The sequence below is a fragment of the Salmo salar genome, chromosome ssa16 (genome assembly GCF_905237065.1).
Source record: "Salmo salar chromosome ssa16, Ssal_v3.1, whole genome shotgun sequence".
NCBI lineage: Eukaryota > Metazoa > Chordata > Actinopteri > Salmoniformes > Salmonidae > Salmo > Salmo salar.
The window spans coordinates 22,511,378-22,528,098 of NC_059457.1; positions in this window are offsets into that span (position 1 = coordinate 22,511,378).

Below are 16,721 nucleotides of genomic sequence, written 5' to 3' on the forward strand. Positions count from 1 at the left end.
TCACAAAATGTACAAAACAGAAAATAACTACCCACAAACCCCAAAGGAAAACAGGCTGCCTAAGTATGACTCCCAATCAGCGACAACGATGTACAGCTGTCCCTGATTGAGAGCCATACCAGGCCAAAACAAAGAAATACAAAGCATAGAAAAAAGGACATAGAATGCCCACCCAAATCACACCCTGACCAAACCTAAATAGAGACATAAAAAAGCTCTCTCAGGTCAGGGTGTGACAGTGTTTCATCTAGAAATACATTTCATATAAGTAATTGCCTTTCACAATGCAATGCTCACAATAATTAACATATGATTCTCTTCTCATTTGTTTAAATACATTTGACCATCAATTAATCCAACTGCGCTTAATGGATAATCACTTAACCGTTTGATAAACTTATAGATTTTAAACTGGTTTGTCTACTATATATGGATTTAACATGTGTTTGGAAAGAATAAACATCTAAATTACATGTATGATAACTGTGATGACTGTCCACGAGAATCCAAATAGGTCAGATCAGGTGCAATGAATAACTTCAATCAGAACCCCTCTCACCCTAGAGAGGGAAGGAAAAAACTAGTAGGGATTAACAACTCACACCCTGTTGTAAATCAAGGGAGAAGATTCAGGCCTGCGTTCTGAAGATTCATCAAAGGAATGTATTTTTCCCCACTGAACCTCTAACACATTCAAAAGTGAATACTGGAACAATATTTCTAACATAGAATGTGGGGAATGGTCAGATGTGATCTATAGAACACTAAATTCATTTTGTTTGTTATTTGTGATGTCATAAAATGTTTCTAAAAGAAATACTGTAATTTGTAAAGTACTGTATATAACGTTTCCATACTCTGTGTTGTGCATGTAATATGAAAAATTATGAGTATTTTTGTTAAGAGAGGGATGTGATTTGAGAAGCTATAAGAGATAATTGTTCTACCTAACATTGCACAGTTAGTAGTTACCGCCCGGAGTGAGGTCAGAGAGCGTGCCAGCCTGCCGGAACCGCCCCTTTCAACCAAACTGTATAAATTATGGGTTAAGAAAAAAATCACGAGACCAAAAAAGCGTGAAGCTGCAGCTGCACATTTAAAGTGGTTTGAACTTTGAATCTCAACACGAGGTGGAGACGATAAACTCACCTCCCGGACAATCACTGGTACGGCTGATAAGCTGTCCTGAGTAAAGTATCTTCGAAAGCGAATTTAAGTAGGACCATCCTGTTAATCCGCTCAAATCAAATAAAATGTTATTGGTCACATACACATGGTTAGCAGATGTTAATGCGAGTGTAGCGAAATGCTCGTGCTTCTAGTTCTGACAGTGCAGTAATATCAAACAAGTAATCTAACAAATTCACAACGACTACCTTATACACACAATGTAAGGGGATGGAAAAAGAATATGTACATATAAATATATGGATGCGCGATGGCCGTGCGGCATAGGCAAGATGCAATAGATGGTATAAAATACAATATATACATATCAAATCAAATCAAATCAAATGTATTTTTATATAGCCCTTCGTACATCAGCTGATATTCTCAAAGTGCTGTACAGAAACCCAGCCTAAAACCCCAAACAGCAAGCAAAGCATGTGAAAGAAGCACGGTGGCTAGGAAAAAACTCCCTAGGAAAAACTCCCTAGAAAGGCCAAAAACCTAGGAAGAAACCTAGAGAGGAACCAGGCTATGAGGGGTGGCCAGTCCTCTTCTGGCTGTGCAGGGTGGATATTATAACAGAACATAGTCAAGATGTTAAAATGTTAAAATGTTCATAAATGACCAGCATGGTCAAATAATAATAATCATAGTAGTTGTCGAGGGTGCAACAAGCACGTCCGGTGAACAGGTCAGGGTTCCATAGCCGCAGGCAGAACAGTTGAAACTGGAGCAGCAGCACGGCCAGGTGGACTGGGGACAGCAAGGAGTCATCATACCAGGTAGTCCTGTGGCATGGTCCTAGGGCTCAGGTCCTCCGAGAGAAAAACAGAAAGAGAGAATTAGAGAGAGCATATTTAAATACACACAGGACACCGGATAAGACAAGAGAAATACTCCAGATGTAACAGACTGACCCTAGCCCCCCGACACATAAACTACTGCAGCATAAATACTGGAGGCTGAGACATATGAGATGAGTGATGTAGGATATGTAAACATTAGTAAAGTGGCATTATTTGAAGTGAGTAGTGATACCTTTATTAAATCCATTTATTAAATGGCCAATGATTTGAGTCTGTATGTTGGCAGCAGCCTCTCTATGTTAGTGATGACTGTTTAACAGTCTGAGGGCCATGAGATAGAAGCTGTTTTTCAGTCTCTCGGTCCCAGCTTTGATGTATCTGTACTGCCCTTGCCTTCTGGATGATAGCGCGGATACTTGATGATCTTTTTGGCCTTCCTGTGACATCGGGTGCTGAAGGTGTCCTGGAGGGCAGGTAGTTTGCCCCCGGTGATGCGTTTTCCAGACCGCACCACCCTCTGGAGAGCCTTGTGGTTGAGGGCGGTGCATTTGCCATACCAGGGAGTGATACAGCCCGACAGGATGCTCTCGATTGTGCACCTGTAAAGGTTTGTGAGGGTTTTAGGTGACACGCTGTTGCGCCTTCTTCACCACGCCGTCTGTGTGGGTGGACCATTTCAGTTTGTCCGTGATGTGTACGCCGAGGAACTTAAAAAACTTTCCCCCTTCTCCACTACTGTCCCGTCGATGTGGGTAGGGGGGTGCTCCCCCTGCTGTTTCCTGAAGTCCACGATCATCTCCTTTGCTTTGTTGACATTGAGGGAGAGGTTATTTTCCTGGCACCACTCCGCCAGGACCCTCACCTCCTCCCTGTAGGCTGTCTCATCATTGTTGGTAATCAGGCCTACTACTGTTGTGTCATCTGCAAACTTGATGATTGAGTTGGAGGCGTGCGTGACCACGCAGTCATGGTTGAACAGGGAGTACATGAGAGGGCTGAGCACGCATCCTTGTGGGGCCCCAGTGTTGAGGATCAGCGTAGGGGAGGTGTTGGTGCCTACCTTCAACACCTAGGGTCGGCCCGTCAGGAAGTCCGGGACCCAGTTGCGCAGGGTGGGGTTCAGACCCAGGGCCCAGAGCTTAATGATGAGCTTGGAGGGTACTATGATGTTGAAGGCTGAGCTGTCATCAATGAACAGCATTTCTTACATAGGTATTCCTCTTGTCCAGATGGGATAGGCCAGTGTGCAGTGCGATGGCGATTGCATCGTCTGTGGATCTATTGAAGCAAGTGGGGACAGCAGACTGGGTTAGGGAGAGGAAAAGGAAAAAGAGGTGGGCATGGGCCCCGTCAAATAGGTAAACATCACAGAGAGAGAGGTAAGTAAAAATACTTTAAAGTACTACTGAAGTCATTTTGGGGGGTATCTGTACTTTACTTTACTATTTATATTTCTTGACAACTTTTACTTTCACTTCACTACTTTCCTGAAGAAAATAATGTACTTTTTACTCCATACATTTTCCCTGACACCCAAAAGTACATGTTGCATTTTGACAGGAAAATTGTCCAATTCACAAACTTATCAAGACAACTACCCAGGTCATCCCTACTGCCTCTGATCTGGCAGACTCACTAAACACATACGCTTTGTTTGTAAATGATGTCTGAGCGTTGGAGTGTGCCCCTGGCTATTCGTCATTAAAAATAAAAATATACAATTGTGCCGTCTGGATTGCTTAATATAAGGAATTTGAAATAGTTTAGACTTTTACTTTTACTTTTGATAATTAAGTATATTTAAAACCAACTACTTTTAGACTTTTACTCAAGAAGTATTTTACTGGGTGACTTCACTAGAGTCATTTTCTATAAAGGTATCTTTACTTTTACTCAAGTATGACAATTGAGTACTTTTTCCACCACTGGGCAGACGGCAGGTAACTGTTGTATCTAATGAAGTCCGGGCCATCGTCGGTAACCATGTGGTAAGAGGCTGACAGATTAGTTCACACCAGTCTGAAAAGATCAACTGTCAATTCGATCATGAGAACATTTCGCCAAGAAAACCGGTAAGTCTGCAGGATATACATTATGCTTTATCATTACATTTACAGTAAATTACATATTGTAATGCATGCATATTTACAAAACATGTTACAGTATACATATTGACAGTATACTCTATTCTACCCTCAGAATTAACAGGAGAACACATGGTGGTGGCTGTGTGCTGACCGACCAGCAGGAGTGGGCAGTGGTGGAAATGGTGAGGGCCAGGAATGACATACAGCTGTCCGAAATAAAGCAGGCCATTGAGAAGAACGATGTCATCTTGCCAATGTGTGTTCCATCATGAAATACATTTACCTGTTGCCTATTGAGAGAATTAACAACCGGGTAAAACAACTGCGGGCCAAGTATGTTCAGGTACAGCACTATATACTGTATTATTGTTATTATTTGATGCACATGCTACTTCACAATATCATATTGGAACTATACTGTAAAAATAACTAACTCCCCCCAAAATGTAGAGGATGATGGTGCTTGATGCTGCTGTGAACCATCACAAGTATATCTTTGTTGATGAAGTGGGCTTCAACCTGGCCAAAACTCGGCACCTTGGGCGGAACCTCATTGGCCAATGTGCGACCGTCCAAGTGCCTGTAAAACGTGGGGAAACATCTCCATGTGCGCAGCCTTCTCTGAAGATGGTGTGGTAGGACATTACTTGGACCATACAATGCTGCACACCTCATTGTGTTTCTCAATGAAATTGAGCAGGCAGGCAAGGTGAATGACACCTATGTCATTGTGCTGGACAATGTCAGGTTCCACCATGCTGAATTGGTTCAGGCATGGTTTTGGGCCCATCCCCGATTCATGACCCTATACCAGCCCACATACTCTCCTTTCCTCAAACCTATTGAGTATTTTTTTCCAGTATGGAGGTGGAAGGTGTACGATCGACATCCCCATGAGCATGCCACTCTCCTTCTGGCCATGGATGAGGCATGCGACGATATTAATGCAGACCAATGTCAGGCTTGGATTCGCCATACCAGAAGATTTTTCCCGCGGTGCAATTTATGGCCAAATGCTCAACACAGTCTTGATGCAAATTAATATGTGCTAAACAGTATGTTTTATTTTCATTCATTTCATTTGTTTCATCGAATTTCTTACATTTGATTACAGGCAGTACACCTATGTTGCAATTGTGTGTGAATGATTGTAGAGGATGTCTATATTGATCACATATTGGATAGATATGGAAAGGATAGATTTTCTGTCAATTTTGTTGGGTAAATGTACACTACCGCTCAAAGGTTTGGGGTCGCTTAGAAATGTCCTTGTTTTTGAAAGAAAAGCACATTTTTGTCCATTAAAATAACATTAAATTGATCAGAAATACAGTGTAGACATTGTTAATGTTGTGAATGACAATTGTAGCTGGAATTGGCAGATTTTTTTATGGAATATCTACATAGGCATACAGAGGCCCATTATCAGCAACCACCACTCCTGTGTTCCAATGGCACGTTGTGTTAGCTAATTCATGTTTAGCATTTTAAAAGGCTAATTGATCATTCGAAACCCTTTTGCAATTATGTTAGCACAGAAGAAAACGTATGTGCTGATTAAAGGATCAATAAAACTGTCCTTCTTTAGACTAGTTGAGTATCTGTTGCATCAGCATTTGTGGGTTCCATTACAGGCTCAAAATAACTAGAAACAAAGCACTCTCTTCTGAAACTCGTCAGTCTATTCTTGTTCTGAGAAATGAAGGCTATTCCATGTGAGAAATTGCCAAGAAACTGAAGATCTCGTACAACGCTGTATACTACTCCCTTCACAGAACAGCGCAAACTGGTTCTAACCAGAATAGAAAGCGGAGTGGGTGGCCCCAGTGCACAACTGAGCAAGAGGACAAGTATATTAGAGTGTCTAGTTTGAGAAACAGACGCCTCACAAGTCCTCAACTGGCAGCTTCATTAAATAGTTCCCGCAAAACACCAGTCTCAACGTCAACAGAGGAGACTCCAGGAGGCGACTCCGGGATGCTGGCCTTCTAGGCAGAGTTGCAAAGAAAAGCCATATCTCAGACTGGCCAACAAAAATAAAATATTAAGATGGGCAAAAGAACACAGACACTGGACAGAGGACCTCTGCCTCAAACATCACCATGCTATTCTAGGTACCTTAGGCAGAACATATATCCTCTCAGAACAGAGATTCTGTAACTGTTGGCTAACAAAATAAGTGGGGCACATCAACTCAAAGTGATCCTCCAAATGAGATTTTACAAGATCAAGCAACACATATTCTTATCACGGAACCAATTTCCATTGCTTATTGAATCAAAATCCTCAGTGGTTAGGGAAGACAGTTTTCTCTGAGTTGGCTTAGGAATGTCTTTACGTTGAGAGAAAATCACATTCCTTGCATTAGACAGTGCATTAGTGAATTCCTTTTTGAGACCAAAGTGGAGAACCTCTACTCTACTTATCCAGTCATATGCAACATGGCAAAATGTGTCTTTGTGCAGCAATTTGTTGAGTAATTCTAAACTACAGCCCACTGACAACTTTGATGTCTCAGTACAGTTTACATGCCAAAGCTTTTCATGACATGTATACAGTTTCACAAATGAGTCTTTGTCTGAAAATGTGACTATACTGGAAATAGTCAGTCAGAAGTTTGGATACACCTACTCATTCAAGGGTTTTTCTTTATTTTTACTATTTTCTACATTGTAGAATAATAGTGAAGACATCAAACTATGAAATAACACATATGAAATCATGTAGTAACCAGAAAAGTGTTAAACAAATAAAAATATAGTTTATATTTGAGATTCTTCAAAGTAGCCACCCTTTGCCTTGATGACAGCTTTGCACACTTGGCATTCTCTCAACCAGCTTCATATAGTAGTGTCGTGTCTTTGGGTTACCATTAAACTGAAGATATGTTTATCAATTAGCTCCCTGTAATTATTATCACGCGATTAAACTGATTAATCGTTTAATTGTAATTAACTAGGAGATCGGGGCACCAAGGAGAATATTCAGATTACAAAGCTATAATTTTCCTAATATAACTTTCCTGTACTATAATATTATATTCTATTATAGTATAGGCCGATTATCTTGTGGTTTAAATGGTGTATTTTACCTCTAGTCCAGTCTCATACCAAATGTCGTAAATTGTTGTATCTGCACGAACCCAGTCTTTACTAAAATCATCCATACATCAATTGTCTTAAAATCATTTATTTACTAAACTAAGTAATTAACAGAAAAACATACAAACAGTCATTATCGTCACAAAGGAATGTTAGAGGAATGTGCCCTTGTGGGCTAAACAGGCAGGTCGGCCTGTTGAACAATGGGTCATAAACGGTCCGCTGAGAAGTTACACAGAGTTCATCAATATTAACAATTGACAATTGAAGGCTCACTCATTCGGGAACAATTGCAATCAATATATATTTACGCTCAGTGTGTCGTCGTTCTTTGTTGGAGAGTTCGGTTCTGTTGGAGAGTCTCTCTCTCGGTTAGAATGGATCTTTCAAAGCAACACTCATTAATGTCGTCATCGAATGGTTGTTTCGTTGGTCTTCGCGTTCAATGATATAATTTACTTAGCTGCAGACTAATAATTAATATCAAAGACTTGTTCTTATTCTGTCAGTATCAATAGTCTAAAAGTTAACCACGTGGTATGGTTCACTTTCAGTAGAGGAATTGGAAGGTAAAACCTATTAGCCAACGGAGTGTAGGCCTGGTCTGAAGAAATGTAAATCCGGGGGTGTTTTATAGTGCCCATAGAACAGCTTGTCAAATGACGCCTGGTCCTGTATGGGTCCCTGGGGGCGTGCCTATGACTGAGTTAGATTTGGTTACAGAAATACAATTCTATCACATTACATCAGTACATAGCATCTCAATGTCTTACAAAAGCTTTATCCTTATTAATACATTCCATACACCCATATGATGCAAGTCTTAAACTGAGTCTATTATATAAACAGTTTTATGGTAATATGGCTATATTGTCTCTTCTGAGTATCACAAAATGGTACCAAGCGGATCAGTTCGTAGCTGGATTCTTCACCAATCTTCCATACCTTCTCCAGAACACAAAATGTCGCTTGGCTCTCCAATTCTATGAGTTGGAAGAATTTCCTGTGTCTCTCTATGGGCCATGTGGCCAGAGACTCTCCTGGAATTTTAGAGTTTTTACGACCCTTTACACACAGGGTGGATTGTGTGCAAAAGGGAGGGGTCAACTGTCCTCCCTGTACCAAAAGAGGCCAATGTCATGACAGTAGTCACCTGGAATGCATTTCAATTAACAGGTGTGCCTTGTTAAAAGTTGCAAAAACCATTAGGTGCTATGATGAAACTAGCTCTCATGAGGACCGCCACAGGAAAGAAAGACCCAGAGTAACCTCTGCTGCAGAGGACAATTCATTAGAGTTACCAGCCTCAGAAATTGCAGCCCAAATAAATGCTTCAGAGTTTAAGTAACAGACATATCTCAACATCAACTGTTCAGAGGAGACTGCAGGAATCAGGCCTTCATGGTCAAATTGCTGTAAAGAAACCACTACTAAAGGATACCAAGAAGAGACTTTCTTGGGCCAAGAAACACAAGCAATGGACATTAGACTGGTGGAAATCTGTCCTTTGGCCTGATGAGTCCAAATTTGAGATTTTTTGTTATAACCGCCGATGATCTCTGCATGTGTGGTTCCCACTGTGAAGCATGGAGGAGGAGGTATGATGGTGTGGGGGTGCTTTGCTGGTGACATCATCAGTGATTTATTTAGAATTCAAGGCACACTTAACCAGCATGGCTACCACAGCATTTTGCAGCGATGCGCCATCCCATGTGGTTTGTGTCTAATGGGACTATCATTTCATATCAACTGGACAATGACCTAACACACCTCAAGGATGTGTAAGGGCTCTTTGACCAAGTAGGAGAGGGATGAAGTGCTGCATCAGATGACCTGGCCTCCACAATCACCTGACCTCAACCCAATTGAGATGGTTTGGGATGAGTTGGACCACAGAGTGAAGAAAAAGCAGCCAACAATATGTGGGAACTCCTTCAAGACTGTTGTGAAAGCATTCCAGGCGAAGCTGGTTGAGAGAATGCCAAGAATGTGCAAAGCTGTCATCGAGGCGAAGGGTGGCTACTTTGAAGAATCTCCCTTTTTTGGTTACTACATGATTTCATAGTTTTGATGTCTTCACTATTATATAAATGTAGAAAATAGTAAAAATAAAAACCCTTGAATGAGAAGGTTTGTCCAAACTTTTGACTGGTGCTGTATGTACTTTGTTTGCTAAATATGCAAGGTAAAGCTTCTCGGATCTAATTTGATCCTGCCTCGTCCTTTTTTTTCCCTTTACAAGCAAAGTATGTGGGGCATGGGTTACAGAAAAGCTTTAATGTTGACAGCCTTTTGAATTCTTAGATAAACAGAGCAGAGCATGTAATTCGAACCTACAAGGCATTTGCCTACGCTTTTTCCAGAAATGCCCCTCGGTTCTGCCATCAGTTGTTTTGTTGTCTGGCCATACACTGCCTGAGCATTACACTTACTGGAAATGTTTAGACTGAATCAGAGGTGTAATGACCATAGGGGGCCCAAGGCCAATGGCCCCTTCAGATGTATCCTGTTTAAAAATTTTAAAACATGCATTTTTTATTTTTTTATAAAATAAAAAAAAGTTGATGTTTCTCTGTAATACTAGCCACCTAGCAATTTTATGACGTTGGCTTTAGCTAGCCCAGATAGGTTCCCAAACTCATAACTAGCTCCCAAGAAGCCATTTCAGGCTATCAATGAAGTTAGAGTAGCTAGCGGGTTTAATTATCTTAGCTGGCAAGGTTGGTAGACTTTAGAAAAGCAAGCAATTACTAAATGTACTTTCAATCTTGTACCCAGATTTTAGCAGAGACGTGGAGAAGCATATTTTGCTTATTTAATAAAATAACCAGCCAGGAGGATACAGACAGCTCAAGGGGTATGTTAAGATATGCAGACAAATATACATCTTTTTTTTTACATAGAAGGAACCATAACAATTATGGCTCTAAATTGCAGGAAAATGTGTTTCAGGTGTTAGCCTTTTTCCATACGGACAGTAGCAGTGCATACATATAATCACAGGGTAAGCCAAGCCAGGGAAAAATACATATTACAACCTGTGTTGTGATAATGGTGTTTGCTCTATAACCTGTTAGTTCATATGCCTTGCCACTGTGATATATATGCCTAGACAATAAGACACAGTGGCAGAATAAATTCAACCACACCATTGTTTCATCACAAAACCGGAGAGCAACATCTGTTCGATGGAGTCAACAAAGCATATGTTAAGGTTGTGCGCTACTGGTAGCGAAGTCAGGTGCAGGAGAGCAGTGAACAGGCGCACACTTTATTTAGGCAGAGGCAATTAAACAGACGCCACTGCGTCAAAACCTCCAGCCAAAGGTCAAAAGTGCAAGGTGCGAAACAATCAAAAAATAAACAAATGTTTAACAATTAAACATCCTTCGTGAAATACAGGGGAAAAACCAGCCTGGCGCGTAACACGTAACAAAAACAATTTCACACAAAGATATGGGGTGGAACAGAGGAATAAATACATGCAGTGTGATTAGGGAATGTAAACCAGGTGTGCAGGGAACAAGACAAAACAAATGGAACAATGGAAAAAAATGGAGCGGCGATGGCTAGAAAGCCGGTGACATCGAACGCTGCCCGAACAAGGAGAGGAGCCGACTTCGGCGGAAGTCGTGACAGCATATTTAATGTAACAAACAGTTACATGACCTACAGCATGGTCAATCAAGTTAATGTTTGACATTTTTGGACTACACGAACACTGGAGAGTTACGGCAAGTCGCAAAGAAAACAGGTTCTGCCTCCACTATTTCAGCAACATTTCAACATCATCAAATCAGCTATGCTTAGTCTAATACTGTGACAACTAAAAGATTCCCAAAACAATTTAGTCCAATCAACGTAAGCTTAATATCATGTGGCTGTCCATGGTACATGTGTGTACGTACATAAATAATTAGAAAAAACATGTTGACTCACCCTACCTAGAGTACTTGTAGAGAAACGCAAATACCATCCTCCTGCCTTTCATGTTGCCGAAGCGGTCTATGACTGTCATACAGTACATGCTTTTAGTTTTTGGTGTCCTAGGTTACCTGGCTAAATTGCTTGCTCACTAGCTTAACTTCCTTTTCATGGGCAACGATTAGCCAGCTAGTTAACATTAGCCTACCAGAGGTACAATGTATGAATTTATGGTTGGATCAGAATCGCCGTTATAATCATTGTCCAGAATGAGGAATTAAGTAAAACCACAAGTGCAAATCCCTATCCATCCATGGCTAATTTAGGAAAAGGCCAATTTTAGCTAGCCACCAGAGGACAACGAAATGTACAATTTAAAAAAAATTCTGTCAATGATGTTTGGCTTTTGATGTGATTAATGTGAAGCCAAATCCAAACTGGCTTCCCTTGACACTTTGGCCAGGACCATTCAGAGTTATTTCAGTTTAGCACAACGCTGATTGGCTATTATTGTACAACAATAAAATATCAAGGGAGGCCAAATGCCCCCCGGCTTCCCTTGCATTCAATGCTACGGGCGGCAACAATCTCATACTTTTTGACCAGACAGCATCAGATAAACGGGCTACACAGATAGTTGGGCGGTGTTTCTCTCGCTCAGATGCTTTCTGGTGAGATACATTGTCTCTTGAGAATTGAAGGAAAATTATAAAAGTTACATTATTATACATGTTTTTTTTGGGGGGGGGTGTTCAAGGGACCGGGGGCTCAGCTTCTTGCAGGGCAGGCGGATTGGTTCCTGGTGGAGAGCCAGATGTGATCACCAGGATAGAACACGGGCGATTCACTGCGGTGGTGATCCACCTGTGCCTTCTGGAGACTGACACGCTGGAGCCTCACGCCAAACTTCTGCACGCCAGAAAGATTTGTCTACCACAGGGGCTTCGGTCTGGCTCGGCGTCAGCGGAGCCAGGGCTGGCTGATAACCCGGGACACACTGGAAAGGAGTAAGCCCGGTGGAGGAGTGATGTAATGAATTCTGGCCCACTCCCCCTTCCGGTCCTGGCAGTGACTCCTCAGGAACCTCCCCAGCTCCTGATTCATCTTCGCCACCTGCTCATTGGACTGAGGCCGGTATCTGGAAGTGAGGCTGACTGTGACCCCCAGTTTCTCTATGAAAGCCCTCCATACCCATGACATGAATTGGGGGCCACGGTCGGAGACAATGTCCTCCGGAAGGCCAGTGTCGGAAGACCAGCTGTAACAGTGCCTTAGCAACCTGGAGAGCGGTAGGGAGACCAGAGAGAGAAATAAACAGTCATGATTTAGAAAATCTATCTACAACCACTAGAATGGTGATGAAACCGTCAGAGGGGAGATCAGTAACAAAGTCAATGGACAGATGAGACCAGGGATGCTGAGGCACGGAAAGGGAGCTTCCCTGCTGGAGCATGCCGGGGGGATTTTGTCTGGGCACATATGGAACATGAGTTTCTAGTGGGCCGTGGCCTGCGCCAAGGTGGGCCACCAGTATTTCTCAGAGATGGAGTAAATAGTGCGAGTGATACCTGGGTGTCCAGTGAGGGATGTGTGCGCCCAAGTCAATAGCCTATCCCTTACCTCCGAGGGGGATGTAGATGCTTTCAGGAGGGCAGGTAGAAGTCGCAGTTTCCCTCTCCAGAGCCTGGCGGATGTCCACATCCACATCCCAAAACACGGGGCCAACAGTAAAGGCAGGATAGGCTGGTGGGCGCTACCCGGCTCTCAGAAGTGGAACCACAAGGTGAGGGAAAGCAGGTCCTCCGGCATCCTGGTGCCCATGTGGTGATTCTCATCCTCGACCAGGAGATGGTGGGGTTATGACAATGAAGCCACGGGAGGCTGAGGATGACTATGCGTTGGTGTAGTGATGAGGAAGGGAAGGCTATCCTGGTGCATAGGTCCCACAGTGAGGGTGAGTGGTGCGTGTGACATTCCAGGATCCCAGTGGTCGTCCAGCCAACGCTTGAACCGGAAATTGAGAGCAGATGTTCAGTGAGGCTGCAAGGGCCTGTTCAATGAAATTCCCCGCGGCCCTGGAGTCCACTAGAGCAGTAGACAACATTTGAGGGACAGCCAGCTAGTGATATGGATTCTAGAAAGGGTTTGGCAGAAGTTAGGATGGTGGAATACTCACGCCAAACCCAGGAGACGGATGATCACGGGACCGTCCCTCTACTCTTGTGGACCCCGAGTTGGGACATATCAGACACTGCTGAAGCTGGTGCCCCTCCTGTCCGCAATACCTGTCGCTCAGCCACAGGTAGGCGAGGGGCCCCTACTTCCATGGGTTCAGGCTCTGACTCAGATTGGTCAATGAAGGAGGGAGAGAGGTGGTGGTACCGACGCTCCCGCAGAAGGTTATCTAGATGGATGGCCATCACGATAAGTGCGTCCAAGGAGAGCTCTCAGTACGCCAACACCGTCTGGATTTCCTCGCGCAACCCTCTTCGGAATAGGGTGCTGAGTGCCGGCTCAGTCCAGCTGCTGGATGCTGCCACTGTCCTGAAGATGAGGGCGTAATCCGCAGCGGTCTGGCCTTCCTGCCGTAGGTGGAGTAAGCACTCACCTCCATCTCTGGTGGATGATCGAAGACCCCCCTGAACAGAGCTGACCTGGACAGACTGTTGGATAGGCTGGGATACTGGCTCAACAGTATCCCAGCCTCTTGGGCAACGACGATACACCTCACCCATAGCTGTCACCAGTTGAGCCAGCTGGTCGTGGTGTTGGCGAAGTAGGTCTTCCTGTTTGCTGACCATCTGGTAGATGCCTTGATCAACTGCTGCTTCCATGAGGTGAGGTGTTATTCTGTAATGAAGATGCAGGGCGTTAGGAAGCAGTTTTGCAAATTTTTATAAAATTCTCTGTAATGCTACACAACCAAGCAAAGCGTCTGGACATAAGAACATAAACAGAGACAATAACGCCTAATGGGAAATGACAATGGAGTGCTATATATATATATCATATATATATATATATATATATATATATTAGGGGGAGTAATCAGGGAAGTGATCAAGTCCAGGTGTGCCAAATGATGAGGCACAGGTGTGCGTAATGAAGGGTTGCCAGGTATGCGCAGTGATGGGTTGCCAGGACAGGTGGTTAGTAGACAGGCAACGTCAAGGTGGAGCGGGAGTAGACGTTAGTCTTTTTCTACAATTTTCTGCCACACGGGGCACAGAAATAACAAGAATATCTGATGTGGTGGTCCAAACAGTCTGTCTAATCAATACACCATCACATTGACTGCATTTTGTGTGTGCATCCCCTTTAGTGATTAATTGCCTGAATAGAATATCTAGCAATGACATGGCTGTATTTAGACTAACCTGAAACATTTTGCTGAAGTAATGTTCATTGTGTGAGATGCTGTTTTTGCAAGTTTCACAGCTATCAGTATGCATAGCACTGATCACTGTTTAAATGCCCAACTCTTTTAACCAGGGGAGTAATTGATACGTCAAATCTAGATGTGTCCAGGCCTCTGAACTGCAGACAACAAGAGAGCAGCAAAGTTCTTCTTTAATATCTGAACATTTTGTCATGGATTGTGGGTCAGAATGTTTGAAGGTAGTTTTCACTATCCTGAGATGTAACAATGATGCAAGGATGAGTTGAACCAACAGTTTTGAAGCCCTGTTTGCAAATCTACATATTGTTATCTTTGTATCATTCACGAAATCCTGCTGAAATTTCAACCTAATTGACCGGATTTGGCACATTACACAGTAAATTCTGATCATTATTCATCCCTGTCTTTTTCATTAAGACTGAATGATTCGAAACTTATAGCTGGAATCATTTGAAAATACCTACAGAGATGCTTTGGTGCTTTTTTTCCCTTTTCTCCCAGCTTTCCTCGGGTTGCGGAAGTACCTTTTGGGATTTCCAAGTTAGTTTTTCTCACATATGTCTCTCTGGCCAGCTTTATGCAGAGTATAGATGTTGACAATGCACTCATCAATTCTATGTTTTGTATCATCAAGAAATAACACTATGATTTTGAACGTTACCTCACTAATTGCTGTACTTCTCTTATTCCGTCTTGGTTTTGACTTGTATGATGCAGAAAACCTCTGTACATTTCCTGTCAAAGGTCAGACCAAATTGGTATTACAGGGAGAACGTTTTTGAAAAGTGTGTCCAACAGCCCTTTCTTAAAGTAAGGGTTTTGATCTGTGCATTGGACACTAATACTAATGTCTCACAAGAAAACCCAAGAGGCCCGTACATGTTTAATGACTAACAACAAAGAAACACACTATTGATAACTATGCCTACTTGAGCATGGAGTCAAACTGTAAATGAACATGAATTGGATAGCCTATGGATCTGTAATGCATTGAGTGCAGTGTGATCCTCATCTAATTTGAGTGCTGGATTTAGGCCTCAGGGTTGGGGTCAATTTGAATTGAAGGCAATGAATTCAGGGCTGTTTATTTTCATTTTCTTCTAAATAAGCTGATAAGGAAAAGCTATTTAAGTCTAGAAGCTATTTTTTCTCTCCATTTTCTAATTTAATATTACTTCCAGAATTTACTGACTTCAATTTGACTCCAACTCATGTAGACCTATTAAATGAACAACATATAGACCTCCATACACAAACAGTAATTGTGGCAAAATGTACCAATAACAACCAAAACACTGTATTGAGACCAATGTGGGTTTAACAGAATTGTTGGAAGGCAGTGAACATTTGGAATAATATAAAACTATAGCAATATGATTTTACTAGGATATGGCCTCAAATATTTTACTTGTCGGGCCAAGATTAATTTTTTGCCACAGGTCAAGTCTGGCCTTGGGTTGATTTTAATGTGTAGTCCTGTGTGGCTCAGTTAATAGAGCATGGTGCTTGCAATGCCAGGGTTGTGGGCTTGATTTCCATGGGGGACCAGTATGAAAATGTATGCTCTCACTACTACTGTAAGTGGTTCTGGATAAGAGCATCTGCTAAATGACTAAAATGTGAAGAAGGCGCAACTAGTTAATCCTTAATCTAGGTTAGTATGTCAGTCCTACATTGTGTCTTTGAAGTAACTATTCACCTGCTAATAATTTGTATTTGACACCTCCATTAGGGCAAGGCATGAGTTCATTAAAGTCTAGTATGGAATGGCATTTTATTTCACACTGGAAGCAAATAGGGTAAGCTAAAAAATCATTTTATAGACCTACAGTGTATTATTGCATTGGGGATGGAGTAGAAAGTGTTGCTGGGTATTTAGACCAGAGTCCCCCATGAAATAACACCATATATAGATTTTACACCAGTGGAGGCCGCTGAGGGGAGGACGACTCATAATAATGTCTGGAACGAAGCTTATGGAATGGCATCAAACACGTAGAAACCATGTGTTAGACACCATTCCACCGATTCCGCTCCAGCCATTACCACGAGCCCGTCCTCCCCAATTAAGGTGCCACCAACCACCTGTGCCACAGACTCTACAGAGTATTCCCAAACCCCCTTTTACATTGGCACATAGAATACTTTTTTCTCTACAAGCCAATGTGTAATTTATAGGCCTACAGTGAAATGCATTGGGGGCATTTGTTTAACTTTGGGGGGGGAAATGTAA